The sequence below is a fragment of the Dendrobates tinctorius genome, unplaced genomic scaffold, assembly GCF_039654945.1.
Source record: "Dendrobates tinctorius isolate UK_male_01 unplaced genomic scaffold, ASM3965494v1 ptg000064l, whole genome shotgun sequence".
NCBI classification, from domain to species: Eukaryota; Metazoa; Chordata; class Amphibia; order Anura; family Dendrobatidae; genus Dendrobates; species Dendrobates tinctorius.
The window spans coordinates 52,486,285-52,513,053 of record NW_027361732.1 but is presented as its reverse complement, the minus strand read 5'-3'; positions in this window follow the sequence as shown (position 1 = coordinate 52,513,053).

Sequence of the window (26,769 nt, the reverse complement as noted above, 5' to 3'; positions counted from 1 at the left end):
TCAACACCTGGGCAGGCAGAAGGCTCCACCTGCCCTGAAGAGAATCGAGGATGAAACCCAAAGTTACAAAAAAAAGGTGACATCAAAGTGGCAGAACTAGCTCTATTGTTTAAAGCAAATTCGGCCAAGGCCAAAAATGAAACCCAATCATCCTGATCAGCAGAAATAAAACATCTCAAATACGACTCCAAAGTCTGGTTTGTTCTCTCCGTCTGCCCATTGGTCTGAGGGTGAAACGCAGAGGAGAAGGACAACTGAATTCCCAGCTTGGAACAGAAAGTCCTCCAAAATCTAGACACAAACTGAACTCCTCTGTCAGATACAATGTTCTCAGGAATCACGTGCAAGCGAACCACCTGTTGCAAAAACAAGGGCACCAACTCTGAGGAAGATGGCAACTTAGGGAGTGGTACAAGATGGACCATCTTAGAGAATCTATCACAAATCACCCAAATAACAGTCATTCTCTGAGAGACAGGCATATCAGAGATAAAATCCATTGAAATATGGGTCCATGGCTTCCTGGGCACCGGCAAAGGCATCAACAACCCACTAGAGCGAGAACAAGGTTTAGACTGAGAGCAAGTCCCACAGGACTGCACAAAATTCCTGACATCACGAGACAAGGCGGGCCACCAAAAAGACTGACTCACCAAATCTCTAGTACCAAAAATACCTGGATGACCAGCCAATGCAGAGCAATGAACTTCAGACATCACTCTCTTCCTCCACTGGTCAGGAACATACAATTTTCCAATGGGACAACGCTCAGGTTTGTCCTCCTGAAACTCTTCCAGAGCACGTCTCAAATCGGGCGAGATGGCAGAAAGAACTACCCCCTCACCTAAGATGGTAGCAGGCTTGGTCACAACAGGAGAATCAGCAAAGAAACCCCTAGAGAGGGCGTCTGCCTTGACATTCTTAGTGCCCGGAAGAAAAGAGACCACAAAATCAAAACGTGTGAAAAACAAGGCCCACCTAGCCTGTCTAGGATTCAAACGTTTGGCCGACTCCAGGTAAATCAAATTCTTGTGGTCAGTAAGGACCACGACTTGATGTTTAGCTCCCTCCAACCAATGTCTCCACTCCTCAAATGCCCATTTCATGGCTAACAGTTCCCGATTCCCCACATCATAGTTAGGTTCGGATGGGGAGAACTTTTGGGAAAAGAAAGCACAGGGATTCATTTTAGATGTTACAGGATCTTTTTGGGACAAAACAGCTCCTGCACCAATCTCAGAAGCGTCCACCTCTACCTGAAACGGGAGTGAGACATCAGGTTGCCGCAAAACCGGAAAAGAAGTGAACCTTCGCTTCAGCTCCTGAAAGGAAGAAACAGCCTCCGGAGACCAATTCAGCACACCAGCACCCTTTTTTTCAAATCAGTCAATGGTTTGGCAATACCAGAAAAATTAGCTATAAATTTATGATAAAAATTAGCAAAACCCAAAAACTTCTGGAGGGCCTTCAAAGAAGTGGGCTGAACCCAATCATAAATGGCCTGTACCTTGGCCGGGTCCATTTCAATAGTTGACGGAGACAAAATAAATCCCAAAAATGAAATCCTCTGTACACCAAAAAGGCATTTTGATCCCTTGACATACAGGGAATTCTCCCTCAAAATCCGGAACACAGTCCGAACATGTTCCACATGAGAGTCCCAATCCTTGGAAAAGATCAAAATATCATCCAGATAGATGATCAAAAATTTATCCACCAAGTCTTGGAAAATATCATTCATGAAGCACTGGAAGACAGAAGGGGCATTAGTGAGCCCAAAAGGCATCACCAGGTACTCAAAATGTCCCTCCGGAGTATTAAACGCTGTCTTCCATTCATCCCCATGCTTAATGCGAATAAGATTATATGCCCCCCTGAGGTCAAGCTTTGTAAACCAGCAAGCACCTTTAACTCTGGAGAATAGATCAGAAATCAGGGGTAACGGATACTGATATTTAACAGTAATTTTGTTGAGGGAACGATAGTCAATACAAGGCCTTAATGACCCATCTTTCTTAGCCACAAAAAAAACCCAGCACCTAAGGGTGAAGAGGATGGTCTAATATGACCCTTCTCCAACGACTCCTTAATATAGGATCGTATAGCCTCGTGCTCGGGTACAGATAAATTGAAAAGTCGACCCTTGGGAAATTTACACCCAGGGCTCAACTCAATTGCACAGTCATAACTCCTATGAGGAGGCAAAGACGCAGACTCATTCTCACTAAATACATCATAATAATCAGCCAAATAGTCAGGAACATCATGCGACTGGGGAGAGGTGGAGAAAACAGGAGCATCACTAAGGGCACACCGACAACCCCAACTCACCACAGACACAGATTTCCAATCCAAAACTGGATTATGGATTTGCAACCAGGGAAACCCCAGAACAGTGGTATCATGCAAATTATGCAACACCAAAAATCTGCAATTCTCTTGATGGTCTGGGGCGACCCGCATTACCACCTGGGTCCAAAACTGAGGTTTATTCTTCGCCAAGGGAGTAGCATCAATACCCCTCAAAGGGATAGGCATCCGCAGAGGTGTCATAGGAAATCCACAACGTTTAGCAAAATCCAAGTCCATCAGGTTCAGAGCTGCTCCCGAATCCACAAAAGCCTTAGCGGAAAATGTGGACAGGGAGCAGATCAGAGTAATTGCCAGAAGATGCTTAGGTTGAACACCACCCACAGCAAATGTGTGTGCAAAACGTTTATCTCGTTTAGGGCAGACAGAAATAATATGCGAGGCATCACCACAGAAGAAACACAGCTTATTACGCCTTCTGAACTCCTGACGTTGCGCCCTAGACAAAACTCTATCACATTGCATAGGTTCAGACATTTGTTCGACAGGTGGCAACACCTCTTGTGCGGTTTTGCATTCACGCAAACGCCAATCAGCCTGAATGGCTAATGACATAGAATCGTCAAGACGAGAGAGAACAGGAAATCCCACCATAGTACCTTTTACGGTTCCTGAAAAACCCTTCTGAAAGAGAGCTGCCAAGGCACCATGATTCCAGGTAGTTAGGACCACCCACCTTTGGAATTTTTGACAGTACAACTCTGCAGAATCCTGACCCTGGCTCAATGCCAACAGGGCCTTTTCAGCCTGATCAATAGCATTAGGTTCATCATACAACAACCCCAAGGCTTGAAAAAATGCGTTCACATTAGTAAGAATAGGATCATCAGGTTTCAAAGAAAACGCCCAATCCTGGGGATCGCCGCGCAGCAAAGAGATGACAATTTTAACCCGCTGCGCGGAACTCCCCGACGAGTTAGGCTTCAAGGCAAAAAATAATTTACAATTATTCTTAAAATTCAAAAATTTAGACCGATCCCCAAAAAACAAATCAGGAGTAGGGATCTTTGGTTCAGCAGCATTTGAATGAGCAAGATAGGCGGAAATTCCCCACACTTCAGCAGTGAGCTGCTCCACACGATCAGACAATTGCTTCATCTCCATTGAGAAAGAAAAAAAAAATTCCCCCTACGGCCTCAGAGACATAGAGGAAAAAATATACACAAAAAAAAAAATTCTGACAAACTCCTTTTTACTTTTTACAATTCTTTCCTGCTATTGAGTACCCTAGGATTATTATTATTATTATTATTATTTATTGTTCTAGCGCCATTTATTCCATGGCGCTTTACATGTGAGGAGCGGTATACATAAAAACAAGTACAATAATCTTAAACAATACAAGTCAAAACTGGCACAGGTGGAGAGAGGACCCTGCCCGCGAGGGCTCACAATCTTCAAGGGATGGGTGATAATACAGTAGGCGAGGGTAGAGCTGGTCGTGCAGCGGTTTGGTCGATCGGTGGTTACTGCAGGTTATAGGCTTGTCGGAAGAGGTGGGTCTTCAGGCTCTTTTTGAAGGTTTCGATGGTAGGTGAGAGTCTGATATGTTGTGGTAGAGAGTTCCAGAGTAGGGGTGATGCGCGAGAGAAATCTTGTATGCGATTGTGGGAAGAGGAGATAAGACGGGAGTAGAGAAGGAGAACTTGTGGGGATCGGAGGTTGCGTGCAGGAAAGTACCAGGAGACGAGGTCACAGATGTATGGAGGAGACAAGATGTGGATGGCTTTGTATGTCATGGTTAGGGTTTTGTAATGGAGTCTCTGGACAATTGGGAGCCAGTGAAGGGATTGACAGAGGGGAGATGCTGGGGAATAGCGGGGGGACAGGTGGATTAGTCGGGCAGCAGAGTTTAGAATAGATTGGAGGGGTGCGAGAGTGTTTGAGGGGAGGCCACAGAGCATGAGGTTGCAGTAGTCAAGGCGAGAGATGATGAGGGCATGGACTAGGGTTTTTGCAGATTCTTGGGTGAGGAATGAACGGATGCGTGAAATATTTTTGAGTTGAAGTCGGCAGGAAGTGGAAAGGGTTTGGATATGTGGTTTGAAGGAGAGATCAGCGTCAAGGATTACTCCGAGGCAGCGAGCTTGTGGGACTGGGGAGAGTGGGCAGTCATTTACTGTAATTGATAGGTTCGTAGGGGGGGTCACGTGAGATGGGGGAAAGATGATGAATTCTGTTTTGTCCATGTTGAGTTTCAGATATCTAGTGGAGAAGAAGGATGAAATAGTGGACAGACATTGAGGGATTCTGGTTAGTAGGGAGGTGATATCTGGTCCAGAGATGTAGATCTGTGTGTCATCAGCATAAAGATGATACTGAAAGCCATGAGATTCTATGAGCTGTCCCAGGCCAAAGGTGTAAATAGAGAACAGCAGGGGCCCAAGGACTGAACCTTGTGGGACTCCGACAGATAGGGGGCGAGGTGAGGAGGTGGTGTGTGAGTGGGAGACGCTGAATGTCCGGTCTGTTAGGTATGATGAGATCCAGGAGAGGGCCAAGTCTGTGATGCCGAGGGATGAGAGGGTCTGTAATAATAGGGAATGGTCCACTGTGTCAAAGGCAGCCGACAGGTCCAGGAGGAGGAGGACAGAGTAGTGTCGCTTGCTCTTGGCAGTTAAGAGGTCATTGGTGACCTTAGTAAGGGCAGTTTCAGTGGAGTGGTGTGACCGGAAGCCAGATTGTAAGCGGTCGAAGAGGGAGCAAGAAGAGAGATGGGAGGACAGTTCAAGGTAGACGTGTTGTTCCAGTAGCTTGGAGGCGTATGGGAGAAGTGATATAGGGCGATAGCTAGATACAGAGGATGGGTCAAGAGAGGGCTTTTTGAGGATAGGTGTGATGGAGGCATGTTTAAAGCTTGAGGGGAAAACACCAGTTGTTAGTGATAGGTTGAAGAGATGGGTTAGGGTTGGGATGAAGACTGTGGTGAGGTTTGGGATGAAGTGGGATGGGATCGGGTCGAGTGCACAGGTGGTGAGATGTGATCTTGAGAGTAGAGTGGAGAGTCGATCTTCTGTAATGGTGGAGAAGTTGGTTTTGAAGGTGGAGGGCTGGGAAGTCGGGAGGAAGGGCTCTGGGGGTTGTTGACCAAAACTGTCCCTGATGTTATCAATTTTCTGCTTGAAAAATGAGGCAAAGTCTTCAGCTGAGATGAGTGGGGAGGGAGGAGGTGCTGGGGGGCGGAGGAGAGAATTGAAGGTGTTGAATAACTGTTTAGGGTTGTGAGACAGGGAGGATATGAGAGATGAGAAGTAGGTTTGTTTAGCTGTGGCGAGTGTGGTCTTGAAAGTAGTGAGGGACTGTTTGAATGCGATGAAGTGCTCGTTGGAGTGGGATCTTTTCCATCTGCGCTCAGCAGCCCTGGAAGCTCGCCTCAGCTCTTTGGTCAGGCTGGTGATAGGATCTGTGGTATGGCTGGTGATTCTGTTATGATTGAGTCACCAAAGGAGGAAAAACAAAAATAGAAGCTAAGTCCAGAAAACCGAAGAGGTTGGTAGCTGTCGGATTGCAAACCCCTGATCCTGTCCACAACAACTAACAGTAGCCGTGGGGGGGTTCCTACGATGCCCTAGACCCATCGAACACAGCCGGAAAACTAAATAGGCATAAAGAAAGAAAGGGGAAAACACTAACACAGATAGAAAGATAGGTTGAGCAAACGATGGGGCCCAAACTAACTAAAAAGGACAAGATAGAAAAGCTGCTGTCTGCAATCTGTAAAAAACCCTACCAAAAAATGTCCCAACCGTCTGATAGGAAAAACAGGCCCTGAAGTCGCTAGGACTTCAAAAAGACTATATCAGCACTCAGGTAAATTCTGAAGACAGAGCAAAGAGACAAACTGATCAGAGACAAAAATGGAACTCAGCACACCCCCGACCGCGGATGGCTGAACTCCAAAAAACAAGGTTAACAAAACTAAACTAATAAGTTCAATAGCAGAGCAAAAACTTATCTTTGGGAAGCAGGAATCAGACTGGTCTCCAAGAATCCAGCAGAGAAATCACCAGCGACTCAGAAGGGCGTCGGCTGCCTTATATCCAGTCAGAATTTCCTGTTACCCAGTCATCATCTACCAGATCAGGTGTTTGGTAATCAGCCTCACTACCTTCCTTCACCAGAAGAGGGAGTTCATCAGACATCGACGGTGAAGGGGAAAATGAACTCACAACAGCAGGGTGTCAGCTGTTATGTACAGCTGACACCCGTGGGAATTGCAGCCGCTGGCGAGGCGCTATTCTCATATTCTGGGTGCCATTAAAAAGTGTTGCTGAGGAATAAGGCCTCTTAATGACCACTGTTAAATGGCATATCAGCGGTCATTAAATGGTTAAAATAGATCATATTGATTGATCATCAATTGATTATTTATTGTTATTGCCCACATTACTAAATTGCTAAACCGTGCAATCAATACTAAACAATTTAGTAAATTCTATAATGTTTAATGGAGTTGTTTAACATTTGAATAGATTTTTGATATGTAAGCACACTCACATTTGAGCATGCCTGCAGATCATGGTTTGGACTTGCTCCAGAAGCGATGTCTGATCTGTTCAGAAGGTACTAAGTTGGTGCAGCCCGGGATTGGTTGCAGCGGGCAGTTGCTAGGGAAGTGTGACATCAGATGTTTCTCTGATAACAAGCTATTCTAGACACCTCACTGTTGAAACCAATCCGTGTCTGTGATTATGCTTAAACCTTCTTTCCTCCAGACGTAGAGGATGCCCCCTTGTCCCCGCCACAGGTCTAAGAGTAAAAAGATCATTAGAAAGGTCTTTGTACTGTCCCCGCCTATATTTATACATTGTAATAAGATCACCCCTAAGCCTTCGTCTTTCCAAACTAAATAACCCCAGGTGTAATAACCTGTCTTGGTATTGCAGACCCCCCAGTTCCATAATAACCTTGGTCGCTCTTCTCTGCACCCGCTCCAGTTCAGCTATGTCTTTCTTATACACCAGAGACCAGAACTGTATGCAGTATTCTAAGTGTGGTCGCACTAGTGACTTATATAGAGGTAAAATTATGTTCTCCTCATGAGCATCTAGGCCTCTTTTAATGCATCCCATTATTTTATTTGCCTTTGCAGCAGCTGCCTAACACTGGCCACTAAATGTGTGTTTGTCGTCCACCCATACACCCAGGTCTTTTTCAGTGACAGTTTTGCCTAGTGTTCTACAATTAAGCACATAATTATATATCTTGTTCATTCTACCCTAGTGCATGACCTTACATTTATCCCCATTAAATCTCATTTGCCATTTATCAGCCCAAGCTTCTAGTTTACATAAATCCTCCTGTAATATAAAATTGTCCTCATCTGTATTGATTACCCTGCAGAGTTTAGTGTCATCTGCAAATATTGAAATTCTACTCTCTATGCCTCTTACAAGGTCATTAATAAATATGTTAAAAAGAAGCGGGCCCAATACTGACCCCTGTGGTACCCCACTGCTAACCGTGACCCAATCCGAGTGTGCTCAATTAATAACCACCCATTGTCTCCTATCCCTGAGCCAGCTCTTAACCCACTTACACACATTTTCCCCTATCCTCGTTGTTCTCATTTTATGTATCAACTTTTTGTGTGGCACCGTATCAAAAGCTTTTGAAAAGTCCATGTACACCACGTCCAATGCATTCCCTTGGTCCAGTCCAGAACTTTAACAATCTGAAATATAATCCTTAAAGGGTTCTCAAATCAAACTCATATATTAAATCCCTAAAACGATACTTTATTGTTTAAAAACCACAAATGTGGTACACACCAGAAAAAATGTGACAGAAAATGAAAAAAAAAAAAAAAAAAGAGGTGTTCAAAAATAGCCCACACTAGGGTAACCCCTATGAGTCCCTAATTGTTTACTGAGCTGTACCCTGCCTGGCTGCGGAGGTTGGCACCCTAAGGGGGGAACGTTGTGGCGCCCCCGCTCACGATGGCTATCCCTGGGGGCCCTGACAAACCCTACAGCCACTAGTGGTCCCTTCTACCCGATATAAGGGAACCCCTAGTTCTAGACAGAGATCAAGCCTGCTCTATAGAGGACCCTGTGTCCCAAGAAAAGAGGTTAAAAACAATTTAGAACACACATGGCATGGGGTGGCATGTTAAAGTCCCACAAAAAAATATACAGACAACTTCAAGGCAGCCCAGTGGGATAACTCAGTTCAGATCATGCCTAAATCTTATACACAAGATAAGGAGAGGCATCTTTTACTCAATTGAAAGCCATAGCTCAAAAAATGATTGAGAAATGGCTAAAAAATGCCATCAATAGTCTCCCACTAATAGAAATATATGGGGAACGCCGAGCTGCAACAGCGGTACTTATCTGCGTTTTTCGCCACCTGCCATCAAATCATGAATGCCTCAACGCGTTTCGCCTTCCAGGGCTCATCAGGAGGCCCGATGCTACGATAATTCGTGTCCCATAAAGGTGCAAATAGTCCAGAACTTACCTCTTCATAAAAGCTTATCAGATTAGTCTGACAGGAATGGGCCCTTGTAAACCCATGTTGATATTGGGTCATGAGGTTATTCTTCTTCAGATACTCCAGTATAGTATCTATTAGAAAACCCTCCAGGATTTTACCCACAGTTGAGGTTAAACTTACTGGCCTATAATTTCCAAGTTCAGTTTTTGTCCCCTTTTTGAATATTGGCATCACATTTGCCATGCGCCAGTCCTGTGGTACAGACCCTGCTATTATGGAATCTTTAAAGTTTAAAAATAATGGTCTATCTATGACTGTACTTAATTCCTGCAGTACTCGGGGGTGTATCCCATCCGGGCCCTGGGATTTTTCAATTTTAGTGATTTTTAGACGCCGCCGTACGTCCTGCTGGGTTAAGCAGGTGACATTTAATGGAGAATTTTTATCACTGATCATGTTATCCGTCATGGGATTTTCTTGTGTAAATATAGAATAGAGCGGACATTGCACCAAGGGTTGTTTCAAACCTCAAAAGCTACCTGCACTGAATCTGAATGGTTGATGAAGGATGTGCATAAATCTGTTTGTTTATATTAAAGCCATTCATGCAAAAAAAAACTATATATAAGTGTTGAACAACCCCTTTAACCATGTACAGTACTTAAGAACTGCAGTTCCTTCCACCTGACCTGTTTTTATTTTATTCTAAAAGCATTACCTGTCTGAAGGATGTGGACATTTTAACAGTGAAATTTTTAGACTATACAGTTAATAATTAATTTAAGAAGAGTTTGGGAAAATATATACACTGATGAGAAAAAGGGTAATTATATTTTGAATTTTTTAATTTCATGCTCCATATCATCTTAGCCATCTCATTCATAAATTTGACTTGCAACTATTTAGCATATGACTAGGTATGCAGATTATTGTCATGTCACTGCAAAATTACTATTTTGCTCCTGGTGGTGGAAAAATTTTTTTCTTCCTGTGTACTATAAATTATTGCCTATCTGCATCATGTGAGTGACATGTCAGTTGGAAGGATCAGCAATGAAATCTATCCACCCATTTAATAGCCAAGAGGTGGACATCCAGGCTTTTGTTGATGTACCTGATCATGGTTTTGTTTTTACAGAGCCCCTGATTTTCCATTTGATAATCACAGTTTGAACGTTGCTGACTGGCATTATCAATTCATTGGATTTTTTTTGTATCCCTTTCCTGTTTTATACAGTTCAACTACCTTTTCCCATAGATCTGTTGACAATTCTTTAGCTTTCCCCATGACTCACAATCCAGAATCGTCAGTGGCTGGATGAAAAATGCAAGAGTCTGTCTAGATCCCAGAAACTCACTCAGTTTTTATGCACGCACACTGATTACAAGCAAACAGGTCACAGGAGAGGATGTTATGTTTACTAGCCATTCAAACCCATTTGTGTCAACTTCTGTGCATGTTAACAGGCCAAAATCACCAGGATATGTGAACATTTGATCAGGGTCATTTGATGTTTTGTGTTGTCATTATGATTTAAAAAAAGAAAACACAGTAGTTTGACAATAAATGGCTTCACCCAACTACTAACAATGAGTGGAGAAAACATTTTGGTGTTATCTTTCATATTCTCTGATAAAAAGCCAAGAAAGCAAAAATTCTGCAGAGGTATGTAAACTTTTGAGCATAACTGTATATGCCTGAATTTAAAAAAATATAGGTACACTCAAAGGAGCAGGAGGAATAAAATAAAAGAAAGGACTGGTCATTTTGTTCTGGTAGCAAGTCCTCTTTAAAGGGAATGTGTCATCAAATCATTACCCATTGTTTACATAAATTTTTTATGTTAAATATTTTGATTTTTTTTCAATATTCCATATGACTATTTATTATATAAATTTTTTTTTGCAGTGTTCAATTATTATTATTTTTTACAACAATAAGACACATTTAAATTATAATAAAATTATAATAAAATTAAAATATACAAAATTAAAATATTTAAATATGTTATTTTAGTATATGCTTGCCCACAACAGCGTTACTTTTATAATAAGTAATAGAGATAACCGTTTTCCGCACTCTGAATGCAGAGGGTGTAGTGAATTATAATAAATTTCTATATAGAGAAAAAAATCTGGACTGCTGGAGAAATAAAATAAACATGGATATTTATAAAGAGGGTATGTAGATTAATACTAAATACCAATGCCAATTTTAGGCAGCAATCTACTTTGCACACAGTTCTCCTTTTAAAGTTATGAAATACCTAGGGAAATTTTGGTCTGAAATTTAAACGAGCTCCATGTGTCACAGAAGGCAAAGAGCCATTGAATGTACTATGGAAATCATGTCATGCATATAATAAGAGGCTGTTTGCCATAGGCCTCAGTAATCCCGCACCATTTATTGGAGGGTCATTTCAGTTGCACTGTAAACAGCACACTATGATCATAGTAGATGAGGTAAAATGGTTAAGGATTATTGGAGCACTCAGTGCTCTTGATTTTATGTATATAAATAATGGCATTCAATACTATGTAAATAGTTATTAGTGTCTGACATATACTTGCAGCTGCCTGAGAACGATGTGAGTAAGTAAGCAAACGTCACTATATTTTCTGATGTTAATATGGTGCATAATAATACTGTAAAAGTCTATTATTCATTTTAAGCCGAAATACATCTGAGTATCTATATGCTATGCAAAATAGAGAGATCAGATAATGGAGCTGATCTAACGAATTGAAACAGTGTAACAAGAACTTTCATTGATTGTGGTCACCAGGTGAGAAAGCAAGGGCAAAACTAGGACAACACCACTACTGTGTAAAGAAAGCTACAGAGAGCAAAACATAACCTTGCAGGAATTTTCAAAATTTAGATTTAATACACTATAAGGCTTTATTCATATAGAAAATGGAGTCTCCATACAAGAAAGAAGGTAAAATTGCAAACATTATAGTGGAAATCTGTTGGACTCAATAATGGTCCTTCTTTAATTCTTCTTTTGTGTTCATATCATAGAACAAGAAAACTAAACATCCTACATACAGTAGATGTGAATAAAACCTAATGTTAACCTTTGAACTAATTTCAAATTGCACGTTTGAACTATGTGGCTAATAAAAGTGAAAAAAAAAACAAATACAAAAAAAGAAAAGCAAAACCAAAAATTAATAACATGAGCTAGTTGTTAAAATATAGTTTTCATGTTAAAAGATAAATGTAGCTTCAAATTCTGAACATGTGTGTTTGCTCATAACATAAAATAATGACAAATTCAATAAATAATAATAATAAAACTATTACTATTTTGCTATTTTATGCTGATCTTGCTGTTTTTAAAAAGTTGGTACAATTTTGGGGTGGTTAGCTGGGTAAAAAAAGGCTTAAGCTAGATTTATGAATTGCAACCTTTTCTCAAAGTTGCATAAAAAGTCATAAGCTCACTTCATTGTGGAATGGCATTAAAAGTTAAAAATCATATCTACACAGAAGGATAAAAAGTTCTAAAGATGCCCTAAATTTATTGAGATCTATAGGGTAATGTTTCTCCTTGTGGAGAGTGACATGCCTGGCACATTAGTGTTAGGAGACTTATAAGCCATACAATGTTCCTCCGATAAATTAAATATGCAAATTTGTATCTTCAGAAAGGAAGAGGACTAGGGGTCCCATTACACATAGTGACGCTCCAGCGATCCCGACAACGATACGACCTGGTAAGGATCGCTGGTACATCACTACATGGTCGCTAGTAGGCTGTCAAATGGGCAGATCTACTCAACGACACAGCAACGATACGGTGATCCATATAACGACCTCGGCGGTTGTTGGGACCTTGTCACACAGCAGCTATTCTGATGACTCAGACCTCAATAGGCGTGCTTCAGCGTTGCCTTTTCCACTCCCCTCTGCTTCGATTGGTGGCCACTACTGCGTTTTCACTATGCGGTTTGCTTCAGCGTCCCTGTCTGAGTCGCTAATGCGCTATTTATTCGTGGATCCACAGTCACTGACACGGGGACACGCGATTATTATAACTGTACATGTTAAATGTTATGATTGCATATAATTGATAGCTGACCTATAAAAGGAAATGTTACAAAGATCCTAGTTTGAGACCACCAATCGGAGCTTAGGGGGCATTGAAAAGACAGCAAAATCACGCCTGCGTCCCTGAGTTCCGAGTCGCAAACGAGGTCGCTCTTCGTTATTATGGCGTCAAACACAGCGATGCATGCTGGCCAGCAGGACACCAATGATCAAAAAATGGCCTAGGAGATTCGAGCACGATCAGCGATATCGCAGCGGGGGGCCGATCGCCGCTATGTGTCACACGTAGCGAGATCGCTGACGAGGTCGCTGTTGCGTCACAAAACCTGTGACATTTCAGCGATCTCACTAATGATCTAGCTATGTGTGAAGTACCCTTAGGACTCTAGTGCCACCTTTTGGAAGTAGCCATCCTAAAAGTCAATATTGACCCTTTAACAAGCCTATCTTTTCTCATATGGCTAGGCTCATTAAAGGGTCGATATTTACGTTTACGATAGTTACTTCTAATAGGTGGCACGAGAGTAAAAGGTCTCTTCATCTTTGAAGAAGTAATTTATTACTAAATGTATCAATCATCATGTGAGACTTTGATAAATAATTGCAAAACAGCTAAATGGAAAACCGACTTGAAATATTGATCTCGTGATAAGCTCCCCTAAGTATGTGTGGGCAGTTCCCTTTGCTATGACACGAAAACCATGCAGAGGAAAGTCATATTCATAATAAGCCAAGTTTGACTCCTATTAGTAGAGAAGGGAGGCAATGCCTTAGACAAAGCCACATCCTTATGTGTATAAGCCAAACCAACTTGTTATTGCTAAACTATTCCCCAGAAAAGTAGAAAATTAATCATCCCTAGCAGCGATATAGATGAATATCAGACTGCATGTGTGAATTCAGCATATAGGAGCTTTAGAATCAAGGAATAAAACATTTACTAAACAATTTTCCTCTTATTGTCACCATCTGACTGTCCAAATAGTTTACTCTCATAATCCTTTTTAACAATCTGTGTCTTCTGAAATGAAGAAGCGGAATTATTATTATTTAATCATTTAAACAAACATTTATTTTTAAAAGCTACACAGATGAAATGTATAAATATTTACTTCGTGTTTGCTTTGTGATTTATAGTTTACTGAATACCAAGTAACTAAAGTACATACACCAAATGCAGAACAAACACGCATAATCTACTTCTTGTAGTTAGCAGAGTTGTAAAAACACTTGATAATTATACTGATAATTTTAACATAAAAGCAATTAGCCTCTAATAGTTAATTGCACTGTATATTAGCGTTCACTGTACATTGTGTAACATACTGTATGAGTAAATACATATAGCAGACTTCCCTTGAAGGGGTTATCCTATGAGAATGTTACTATTTAATGGTAGACAGCGGCAAATCTTTTGGAATTTGAGTTTGGGTTTTGACAAGTTTTTCAAAACAATTTGATTTGCAGCTAATCGATTTTCCGTGAATCAACAATATTGCAAATCCTCCAATTTCACTGAAAAGACACGTGTAACACTCTGAGGTCTCTTATGACTGTATCCAAACCCTTTCAAACACTTTAACACAAATACCAATACCAAAGTGATCACAATGTAGAAAAGGATGATAACTGGTAGTAATCAGCAGCCCTTGTAAAAACACCACAGTGTCAAATTCCATGTTTTTTTTCAAATAAAAATTTACTAAAAAATTATCCATCTTCGTCATTGTCTGAAACTCCATGAGAATGAATTTTCCTGTGAAGGGGCCAACAAAAATTTAGGTGCCTAGGCATGTGCTCCATGTCAAATCTGGATTGACCCTTCATTTTATAAACGATGTACACAGGGGTCAAGATTTGAAGATTACCATCCATTGTTGAATCACCATTTGTTGATTTCTGTGGCTGCCATGGTGTCCAAACATGAAAAACAGAGTCAGTGTTTAATTTCAGGTTTAATCATCCTCTCCAACTATGTGAGTTAGTTACAAAAAATAACTCTATAACAACTGTTTATTCCCAACACTGTGGCCCAATTCTGCACAGAGGACTACCAGGGAAATGTACTCCAGTCAAGCCACCAAAAAATCCTCATTAGAGCAAAAACAATCACATAAGTCCACACATTTTTGTTTCAGAAAAATGGTCACCTTGTATGTACAACCCTGCACAGTGGCCTAATCTAGCACAGGATTCTGCTATGGAAATTCACTCAAGTTGATGCACAAAAAATGCTGATCTTTACCAGAAATGAGTATGATGGTAAAGAAAATTGCAACCATGGAAACCTATACATTTTTGTTTGAAAAAATATTTGCCTTCTGTGCCCAAAAACCCATTGTATGCCCTATTATGGCCTGAGACTTTGTTACTTTTACAGCTTTATTGAGTCCATTTTTCAATGCTATACCACATAGCTATAATTTTCTTTTCCATCACCATCACTACTGCATATAGTGGAGCAGAAATGGTGGTGATGGAAAAGAAAATTATAGCCATGTGAATCAGAATCTAAACATGGACTCAATAAGATGATAAAAGTAACAAAGTTTCTGGCCATAATTCCTGCTGTCAACAATGGAGTTGTCATGAGGGCATAACAGAAGTAGAAATGGCAGGCAGGTAGATGGTCAAAAATAGGTCAACAAAAAGAGAGTATTAGAAAAACATACACTTCATGTGTTGATTGAGAATTGTATATCCTAGTCTATTTGAGCCTGGACATCCTTGGCTTATCTTTCACCTGCAGAGCCTGCACACTTTAAATGATTCCTTGACCGACCATGTGGAAGAGAATTCCCACACCTGAAATGTCCACTTATAGAAATGCCCACACACTCCTCAACTGATGACATCACTTCCTCATTACTCCAATCTCTTTCCCAAGTCTTGTCCATCTCATGACTTGGCTGACAGTGTGGGAAATGTGCTAATCTTCTTTCCCCATCTTATGTTCATCTCTTAATTTTTCCAGACTCAGAATACTACTACTGCTGCCACTAACAGTTCCCCTATGACAAAAGTAGAGAGAGCCTCCAACACAGCCAGTCATTTGAATAGTGTCATCAAGTTTCTCTGGCCCTACCTCACTAAAATCCAAAGGCTAACTGTTCATCTCATCCAATAAATCAACCTGAAGATGTTTTTTAGTATGATATAGCTCATTTAGCCCCCACCTCGAGTGTTCTGGTGCTAAAAGGTAAAACAGACAGAAAAGTAATTGATGGAATTGAAAATGCAAAATAATAACTTAGGTGGCAAAGGAGGACAGTGCAGAACACTAACTAAATCTAACAGTATTACTGTCAGAGAAAATAATCTCCTGTGACTGAGACGAGTGATGTACTATATATTCCTCCTTAATAATATAATTACCAGAGGCAGATGAAGCCAATTGTGATCTATATTCAGTAGTACTGCTGCCGAGATGTCGGGTGCCAGTGCTGCTGATGACTGTGGGTCACACATTCTTAGCTCTGGTGTGTTTTTTTTTTCTTTTAGATTACATTATCCACTATTATGCCACTTTTTCTTTTACCATACATTGTTACAACACTATAATTAACTTTTTCCCAACTCTTCAATTCTATTAGTCTCCCTTGCCTCGAATGATATTTCATAACTTTTTTCTAACAAAATTCCTTTCCCTGATCTAAAAGGATGTAAGAGGAAATTCTAGGTAGACAAGTACATGTCCAAATATGCATTGGTGTGTAATTTTGGACTAGTAAAACAGGTGTGCAAAAACAGACATGCACATTTAAATGTACAGATTTTTGTAATAGATTTTTTGCTATCTTTTAAAAACAATTCTCCCTCTTTCCAAAATAGGAAGCAGTAATAAATGCAAGTTAGTTGGGTATATCTACAAAAAGCCAGTTCTTGCAATAGGAGGCTATAAAGTCAGAAAGTGAAACTTTACTAATAAAACAGGTGTGTTGCATGTGACTGAGTTCAGATTTTTTTCTTTGAAAAATATTGTGTTGGCTTGCTGCTTTCTATTAAAAAAATGTGCAATTCAAAAAGTGTTGTTCACATCAATTCACTCATCTCTATTCAATGGACAAAGCACCTACTCATGAACCTGTGTTTACCTTCAGAAGGAATGTTTCCCACTGTTCTGCCTACTATAATATACAAAGAATGCTAAATCCCACTCCCTTAGGCTATGTGTACACGTTGTGGATTTTCTGCATTTCCGCAGCATTTTTTCAGAGCGGAAATGCTCCAAAAACGCAAGTGATTACTTAAGCAATGTTAATCAATGGCATTCCTGAATTGTTGTGCACATGCTGCGGAAATTTCCCTCCTTATTTGCAGCGTTTTATTTTTTGCAGCATGTCAATTCTTTTTTGGGGATCTGCAGCGTTTCTGCACCCATTGACTTCCATTTAGTAAGTCAAATCCGCAGCAAAATTGTGGATTTGCTGCCAAAAACGCTGCAGAAAAGGAAATTATGTCAGAAGGAGGAAGAGTGTGTGGGCTGAGAATATGTGTGAGCAGAGAATATGTGCGTGTCTGTCTGCAGGTGTCTGTGTGTGTGGGTGTCTGTGTGTGCAGGTGTCTGCGTGTTTGCGGTTGTCTGCGGCTGTGTGCAGTAATGCTACCACCAGTACTTTCAGTCACAGCACTGCAGGATCATGATGGCAGATGTCAGCATTATTCCACAGCTGACTGTGACTCGCAGCGGTGACCTGCGGTAAAATAGCAGGCATGGACCGATGAGACTACTGCTCCCATCGGGCTATGTTTGCTGTCACTGATAAAAGTGACAGGGGGTGCCGCTGATGAGAGAGTAGTATCATCTACCTGCGCCTGTGCTCGCAGTTAAAAAAAGTAAAATTACATACATATTCACATAAAAATAAAAGCCCATTATATTCACCTCACACCAAATCCCAGATACCCTCGTCTCCTAGAAATATTGTAAAATAATAAACCAACATATACTCCCTGTCCACCATAGTCCAGGTAATTTGAGTGTCCCATGGTGATCTCACATGTAGAATAGTCAAATCAGGAGATGTGACCACTCTACCCGGCCTCTGGCGATACACTGACAGGAGGTAATCGCTCCTGCAGTGTATCACTGAGCCACTGTGAGAGTTCATCAGAGTTCATCAGCTCTGGTGCTCTCACTTTGGCATCACTGAGTGGGCAAGTTCTCTGATACACTGCGGGAGCGATCACCTCCTGTCAGTGTAACACCGGAGGCTGGGTAGAGCAGTCACATCTCACAATGTGTCTGTTCTACTAGTGGGATTGTCATGGGACACACGGTAAATGGACTACGTCGGACAGGATAGTATTATATTTTGGTTTATTATTTCATTTTTGTTACAGGAGATGAGGGCGTCAGGGATTAGGCATTCAGTAAGTATGGTTAATTAAGATTCAATAAAGGAGTCTGTGTGATTATTTCAAATAAAGGACTTTATTCTGGCTGTGTGTTTATTTACCATGTAACTGTAGGATTAGTAATCGAGAGGTGTCTTATAGATGCCTCTCCATTACTAAGCCATGGGCTTGATGTCACTTGACAATACAAAGGTGACATCAACCCCATAAATATGAACCCCACTTGCCACCGCTACAGGGCAAGTGGGAAGAGCGAGGCTAAGTGTCAGAATTAGTGCATCTATAAGATGCGCCTTTTCTGGGGCGGCTGAGAGCTGATGTTTTTAGCCTGGGGGGTGCCAATATCCGTGGCCCCTTCCCAGGTTATTAATATCAACCCGCAGCTGTCTCCTTAGCCTTTGCTGGTTTGATTTTATAGGGGGATCCGGTGTCAATTTTTTTCTGGGGTTCCCCTGTAAACTAGCCATTAAAGGCTAAGCAAACATCTGTGAGCTGTTATTAATAGCTTGGGAACCTTTATGGCTACTGGCTCCTTCCCAGAATATTAACACCAGCCCTCAGCCATCGGCTATCCCTCTGCAAGTTATGAAAATTACGCGGAAGCCCACACAATTATTTTTTTAATATTTTGAAAAATAAACAGATATTGCATTTCACGTAGATTATGTGTGTGTGTCTTTTTTAACTCTTCATGTACCGTTTTATTAATGATGGTATCTGGCTGACACCTGTTCATTACTAAACCTTGGGCTTGGTATTACATACTGTATATATATTCATTTATATTTGTTTTGTGTGTGTAAACATTATATTTGAACATGGTATGTAATGATATTATGGTCTTCAATGGAGAATGAAAAGGAAGAGGCTGAACAAGAAAATGACATCACAATTCTTTTTTTAATGATATATCTTTATTTAGCTTACAAAAACGCATGCAAATCAGCATGAAAAATGCATCAAAACCGACACTGAATTTCAACATGTTCATCACTTGCTGTCCCCATTGGGGCTTCCAATATAAATGACCTATCAGTATGTCTTTGAAGCACAGCAGTAAGTCAAAGTCATATCCAGAAGAAACCCATGCCAACATGAGAAAAAACTCAAGGCATATGTTGTACTTGGCCAGGTTTAAACTCAGGACCTCAGTAGTACAAATCTACAGTGCTAACTAAAGATGGGCGAACATGAACAGTAAAGTTCGGCATCCATACCGAACACCTACTGTTCAGGCACAGAAACTGTGTTACTGTTCGGGTTCGACTGCCCGAACACCGGTTGCTTGTCATGCTGTCATATTCATGACTGTGCAGCAAACACTGCTTCTGATTGGCGGTGAAATTATCCCCGCCGGTGAGAGAGCTGTGGTTCCCATGCTGTCAAATGACAGCGTGAGTGCGCAGCCCTGATCGGAGGTATAAAGGTTACCTCCCGTCACTGGTGTCAGCTGATGGGACTATTACTCCCATCATCTGACACCTGCTGCCCCTAATAACATCGAAAGCAGAAACAGCTGATGGGGGTATTCATTAGCCGGCACCAGCGCTGTAAATAAATAATTTAAAAAAAAACAGTGTGGGTTCCCCTGTATTTTTGATAACCAGCCAATGCCAAATTCACAGCTGGGGGCTTCATCTTGGCATCGTCCAGGTTGAAAATTATTCATCCCCCAGACATGGATTATGATGTGGGACAGAGCAACAGACAGGTGAGGGATATTGTTTTTTTATTTTAGTTTCATTACAGGAGAACGAGGGCTTCAGTTGAATTGGGCATTAGGTGAGTATAACTGTGTTTGTTATTTTTAAATATTTCTAATTCTAATACAATATTTCTATTTCTAATACAATATTTTATTCTGGCACTGTCTTTATTTACGATGTAACTATTATTATTATTATGATAAATGAAGGCTTCATACACATTTTGTTCAAATTGTCATGTAGTGGTACTCATAAACTCATAAAGGCTATGCACTAAGTGTAAAGCCTGCAAAAAGTTACAAGTAGGGTTATCCATACACCCTTGAAGGTACCAATAGTGCCTCATTCAAATATTGTGAACACAGTATAGTTGTGGTACTTCTACACTTATAAAAGCTTTGCACACAGCGCAAAGCTTAACAAAAATTACAAGCAAGGTCATTCACACTCTCTTCAAAGTGCTAACTGTAGTACCTCATTCAAATATTGTGAACAAAGTGTAGTTGTGGTACTTCTACACTCATAAAAGGGCTACACACAGTGCAAATTCTGTCAAAAATTTCAAGCAGGGCCATCCATGCACCCTTCAAAGCAACAACTATAGTACCTCATTAAAATATTAAGAAAGTGTAGTTGTTATACTTCAACACTCATAAAGGCTCTGCACACAGTGTAAAGCCTGCAAAATATTACAAGCAGGGTCATCAATACACCTTTCAAGGTACCCACTGGAGCGCCTCATAGAAAAAATTAAGAATGTGAAGTTGTGGCACTTCTACACTCATAAAGGCTTTGCACACAGTGCAAAGCCAGGTACACATTATAAGGAGGGTCACTTATGGGAGATTTCCACTGTTTAGGCACACCAGAGGTTCTCCAAACAGGACATGACACCCGCACACAATTCCATCAGAGTCTGCATTCTGAAACATCACTCCTTATTTGCTCTCCAAATGCAGTATGGCATCCGCTAATGATTCTAGTCAATTTTGCATTCAAAAAATCAAATGGTGCTCCTTCCCCTCCGAGCCCTTCCATGCACCCAAACAATACTTTTTCCCCATATATGTGGCATGGGAATGCTCAGGAGAAATTGCACAACAAATTTTGAGGTCCATTTTCACCTGTTTTCCTTGTGAAAATAAAGAAATGTGGATCTAAAGTTAAATTTTTGTGAAAAGCTGTAAAAATTTCTGAAGCACCTGAAGGATTAATAAACTTCTTGAATGTGGTTTTTGAGCACCTTAATGGGTGCAGTTTTAATAATGGTGTAGCTTTGGCATATTTTCTGTCATATAGGCCCCTCAAAGTTACATCAAATGAGATGGAGATGTGGTCCATAAAAAATTGTTTTATACATTTTGCAAGAAGAATGGGAATTGCTGGTCAAATTTTGATCCTTGTAACTTCCTAACAAAAAAGATTATGTTTCAAAAATTGTGCAGAAGAAAAGTAGACATGTGGGAAATGTAATTTATTAACTATTTTGTGTGATATAACTCTGTTTTAAGTGCAAAAAAGGTAAAGGTTTGAAAATTGCTAAAAATTCTAAATTTTTGCCAAATTTCTGATTATTTTCACAAATAAATGCAATTCATATTGAAGAAATGTTTCCACTATCATGAAGCACAATATGTCACGAAAAATAAATCTCAGAATCAGTGAGATACATTAAAGCATTCCAGAGTTATTACCCAATAAATTGACACTAGTCAGAATTGTAAAATTTGAAGGTGAAGGTGAAAACGGGCTTGGTGGTAAAGGGGTTAAAGACTGACAAAAAAACATTTAAATTGGAGGAAATTGAAGTTTACATTAAAAAAATGTTAAGAAACATTCTTTCCTGTACAATGAGTTTTATATGAGGCAAAAATTTAAAAGGAATATTTTAAAAATTATAATTTAAGTAAACCAAAATGTAAAGTTTTGTAAAAAATTGGAAATTTCAGTGTAATTTATGAAGGAAGCAAGAACTGACAAAAATATGATGTAAGAGGGACTCAGGTACACCTTGTATTAGACATGAAAGGAGAGCCTCATACACATTCTTTTCAAATTATCATGTAGTGGTACTCCTAGGGTCATGAAGGTTATGCACTCAGTGCAAAGACTTCCAAAAATTACAAGCAGGGTTATACATACACCCTTGAAGGCACAAACTGTAGTGCCTCATTCAAATATTGTGAGCAAAGTAAAGTTGTGGTGCTACTACACTTTAAAAAATTCTGCACAGTGAAAAGCCTGGCAAAAATTACAAGCCGGGTTCACCAAACAATCTTGAAGGCATCAACTGTAGTGCCTCATTAAAATGAGAAAAGTAGTGTAGTTGTGGTACTTTGGTGGCACGGATGGTTAATTGAATCCCTAAAAAGTTTTTGAAGGGTTTTTGTAAGTTTAATATACCAGCGAAATGTAGCAAGAACCATGTTACAGTATTTGGTGAATCCTTGAAACCTTAAAAAGTTTGGAAATTTTTTTTACAGTTTAATTTACCAGTGAAATGTGACAAGAACCTTGTTACAATGTACGAATGAATCAATGTGCAAATTATTTTTTTAAATTTTTATGTAACATCAAAAAGTAACAGAAAGCATGTAAATCTGTATGAATGAGTAATTGAATCCAGACAAATTCTCACTGCTTTTTTGTAGTGTTATATATAACACCGAAATATACCCAAGAACATATAATACTATATGGATGAGCAATATAATACCAAAACAATTGACAGCTTGTTTTGAGGGTTATATACCAGCGAAATGTACTCAAGAACATGTAATACTCTATGGATGAGCAATATAATACCAAAAAATTGTTTACAATATATCAATGTACATTGATTTGCTACATTGTCATGCAGATGACAAAAGAAGAGCACCAACTTATATGGTCTATGATACTGTCTATCTTCCTCCCTCTGCTGACTGTGTGACCACATTTAAATATAACATTTAAAAACGTAAATATCATATTTATCTGTTTATTATTTATTTTTTCATTGTTAGAATTTTTATTCATTTATTTTTAATTAGGTATATGTATATTAACACTATTGCACTTTATTAAATTTTGTTGAGGTATTTTCAATACAGATGATGCATCTGATCACATTTGTTCTCATATATCACCTTTGTCCTTCTTTCCCTTTTGCTCATTCTATTCTGCCCCTAATCCTGACATCTATTCATCACAGACTTCCCTGGCAGATTTAACATTCCCCTTATTGTTTTTGCCATGTCTCTGTGTCTCACTTGTCACTATTTATTGTTTCACTTCTTAGGAACGCCATTTTAGCACGTTTGTATTCCAAGGTGGACCGCACATATACCGGATTTCCGGTTATCTCTAGGCGCTCCTTTTAACCACTACATTTTAGCACCTTTTGCAATATAAGATCGAACGCACACACCAGACTTCCGGCTGGCACTTCTTTTACACACTACACTTTAGTTTCTTTGCATTCCACACTTGAACGCACTCGCTCCACCTTCTAATTTGAGTGATGCGCTCCATTGGATTTGGACGCCCGGTACCGGAAGTAAGGTGTGAGTAACCATGCATGGTTTCACTGACACACAATCAGCATATGACACAGGACAGCTGTCTACTATGCTCATCATTGGCTCTATATGCTTTAAATAAGCCCACTTTTCCTTCCTTCATTGTCCCTTGTGAAAGCTCCGGCGAAACGCGCATTGGGCACGGCGGGCTGAGCTGGTAAGTGGCCTCCATTTACTTACTGGCATTCTCTACCTCTTTACTGTGCACTAGTCACTTTATTATTTTATATATCTTTACAACTAGTTTTGCCAGTGTGGTGTGTCTCTTTTTCACTGGGTCTGAGACACTTTGTTTACAGCAGGGGCATTGGTGCATTTACTACTAAGTACTGGTCTATTAATTTGGTATTTATTTATATGACTATTGCCTTGTTATGTACCTGTTATTTTTGTATCATATTTTCTTTACCCCTTTATGTAATATTTTTTGGCTGCTACTGTGATCATGTATTATAATTAAGTACTTTTATTATATCCCGTCCACCGCTCATTTTTTCTGTTGAGAGATTTATTTTGTTATTGTCTGATTTTGATTATGTTAATAAATATTCAAATTTACCTCAGTCGTGTTTCCATTATATAAGTTTAATGTTCTTCTTAAAGGTCACACGATAATCATTATTGGTAATTTGGTTTATTCATTTGTGTGTGATACAAATAGAGTAGTAGGAACTCTAATTTTGGGTGCTCTGTGTATGGCAGGCATCATGCTGTATTGGATAATCTTCATTAGAGAGGAGTGGATAGATCCTAAGAGGATGTTCTTGATATTCACAGTTTCTTGCAAATTCAAAGTTTTTTGATTCGATTTGCAGTTTGCAAAAAATAAAACTTACCTGGCATAATTTTCTAGACTGCTGAAAAATCAGAGAAGAGGCTAACATAATTTTGTAAAATAACTAATAATATTAGTGTGCGCTTGGAACACTCAAAGAAGAGGGAAATCTAAATTGGGTGGTTATAGAAAAAAAAAAAAAACTCTTATAAGTGCTCTTTATGTAGCCGGATAATAGCGAGAAAATAGCAATTAGTAATAGTCAATTGTAAGACCTCAGAAGAAGTGCTTAAGGGAAAAATAATATATATAGATGCTGGTGGCAATCTTAGTTCCAACCTGAACAATCACAAACTAAAAAGGCATGAGTGAGGGTAATAACCTGAAATCACTGAACAGGTTATATACTGCAGGGTAATTCTCCCTGATAGTAGCTTAAAAAAAAAAAAAAAAAAGTCAAAGTCAAATTGCAGCCTGTGAACGGCTGTGCAGAGTAGCCGCAATAGTAAATGCACAAGTCAGAGAGCGGTACCTGTAAAGATAACGCGATGCAAAGTCCTCACTCCAGTAAGCGGTGCAGGTTAAAATAGTGCTTTTTGCTCCAGCGCTTGGAAAAAGAGGGGGGGGTTTGTTATGATTGAGTCACCATAGGAGGCAAAAACAGAAATGCTAGCTAAGTCCAGAAAACCAGAGAGGTTGGCAGCTATCGGATTGCAGACCCCTGAACCTATCAACACAACTAGCAGTAGCCGTGGGGGGTTCCTACAATGCCCTAGACCCCTCGATCACAGCCGGAGAATTAAATAGCCTAAAGACAGAAAGGGAAATCTAAACTGCCCCAGAGCAGACCCCAAAGCAAAAGGCAGCCCCCCACATATAATGACGGTGAAGCAAGAAGAAAGAACACAACACAGACAGAAAGATAGACTGAGCAAAGACGGGGCCCAAGCTAACTAGATAGGAAAGGACAGGAAGGCTGCCGTCTGCAATCCGTGAAAAACCCTATGAAAATAAGAGCCAACAGACTGACAGTGAAAAAGGCCCTGAAGACGCTAGGCTTCAAAAAGACTATGTCAGTACTCAGGAATATTCTGAAGACAGAGCAACCGGCAAAAGGAGAATCAGCTCACCCCAGCAGGGAAAGGCAGAATCCAGAAAAGCAAGGCAAACAAAAACAAAACACAAATGCTAAAAGCCAAAGCAGAAAACTTAACTTTAGAGGAGCAGGAATCAGACTGGTTTCCTAGAAGTCCACAGAGAAATCACCCGCAGGGCAGAAGGGCGTCGGCAGCCTTATATCCAGTCCGTGACTCCACTCAGCCAGTCATCATCATTAGACTCAGGTGCCTGATAATCAGGCTCATTACCTTCCTTTACCAGAATAGGGAGTTCACCAGACCTCAGTGACGAAGGGGAAAATGAACTCACAACAGTACCTCCCCCTTGAGGAGGGGTTACCGAACCCTCAACCACGCCACCAGGGCGAGCCCGATGAAAGGCACTCACCAATCTTTTGGCATGAATATCAGAGGCAGAGACCTAGGAATTATCCTCCTGACCATAACCCTTCCACTTAACCAAATACTGGAGTCTCCGTCTAGCCAGACGGGAATCCAGTATTTTCTCTACCTCATATTCCATGTTACCTTCAACCAATACAGGGTCCGGAGGTGCCACCCCAGGAACAACTGGTTCAACAAACCTCTTCAACAAGGACTTATGGAACACATTATGGATATTAAATGTGACAGGGAGAGCCAAACGAAAAGAGACCAGATTAATAATCTCCAAAATCTTGTAAGGTCCAATAAATCTAGGCTTAAACTTAGGAGAAGCCACCTTCATACCAATATTTTTTGATGATAACCACACAATATCACCAATCTTAAACTGGGGACCAATGATCCTATGTCGAATGGAAAACCGCTGGGCCTTTTCCTGGGAGAGAGATAACTTATCCACCACTTGGTCCCAGATTTGGTGCATTCTCTCCACCACAGTGTCAACACCTGGGCAGGCAGAAGGCTCCACCTGCACTGAAGAAAATCGAGGATGAAACCCAAAGTTACAAAAAAAGGTGACATCAAAGTGGCAGAACTAGCTCTATTATTTAAAGCAAATTCGGCCAAGGGCAAAAATGAAACCCAATCATCCTGATCAGCGGAAATAAAACATCTCAAATGCGACTCCAAGGTCTGGTTTGTTCTCTCTGTCTGCCCATTGGTCTGAGGGTGAAAAGCAGAGGAGAAGGACAACTGAATTCCCAGCTTGGAACAGAAAGTCCTCCAAAATCTAGACACAAACTGAACTCCTCTGTCAGATACAATGTTCTCAGGAATCCCGTGCAAGCGAACCACCTGTTGCAAAAACAGGGGCACCAACTCAGAGGAAGATGGCAACTTAAGGAGTGGTACAAGATGAACCATCTTAGAGAACCTATCACAAATCACCCAAATAACAGTCATTCTTTGAGAGACCGGCATATCAGAGATTAAATCCATTGAA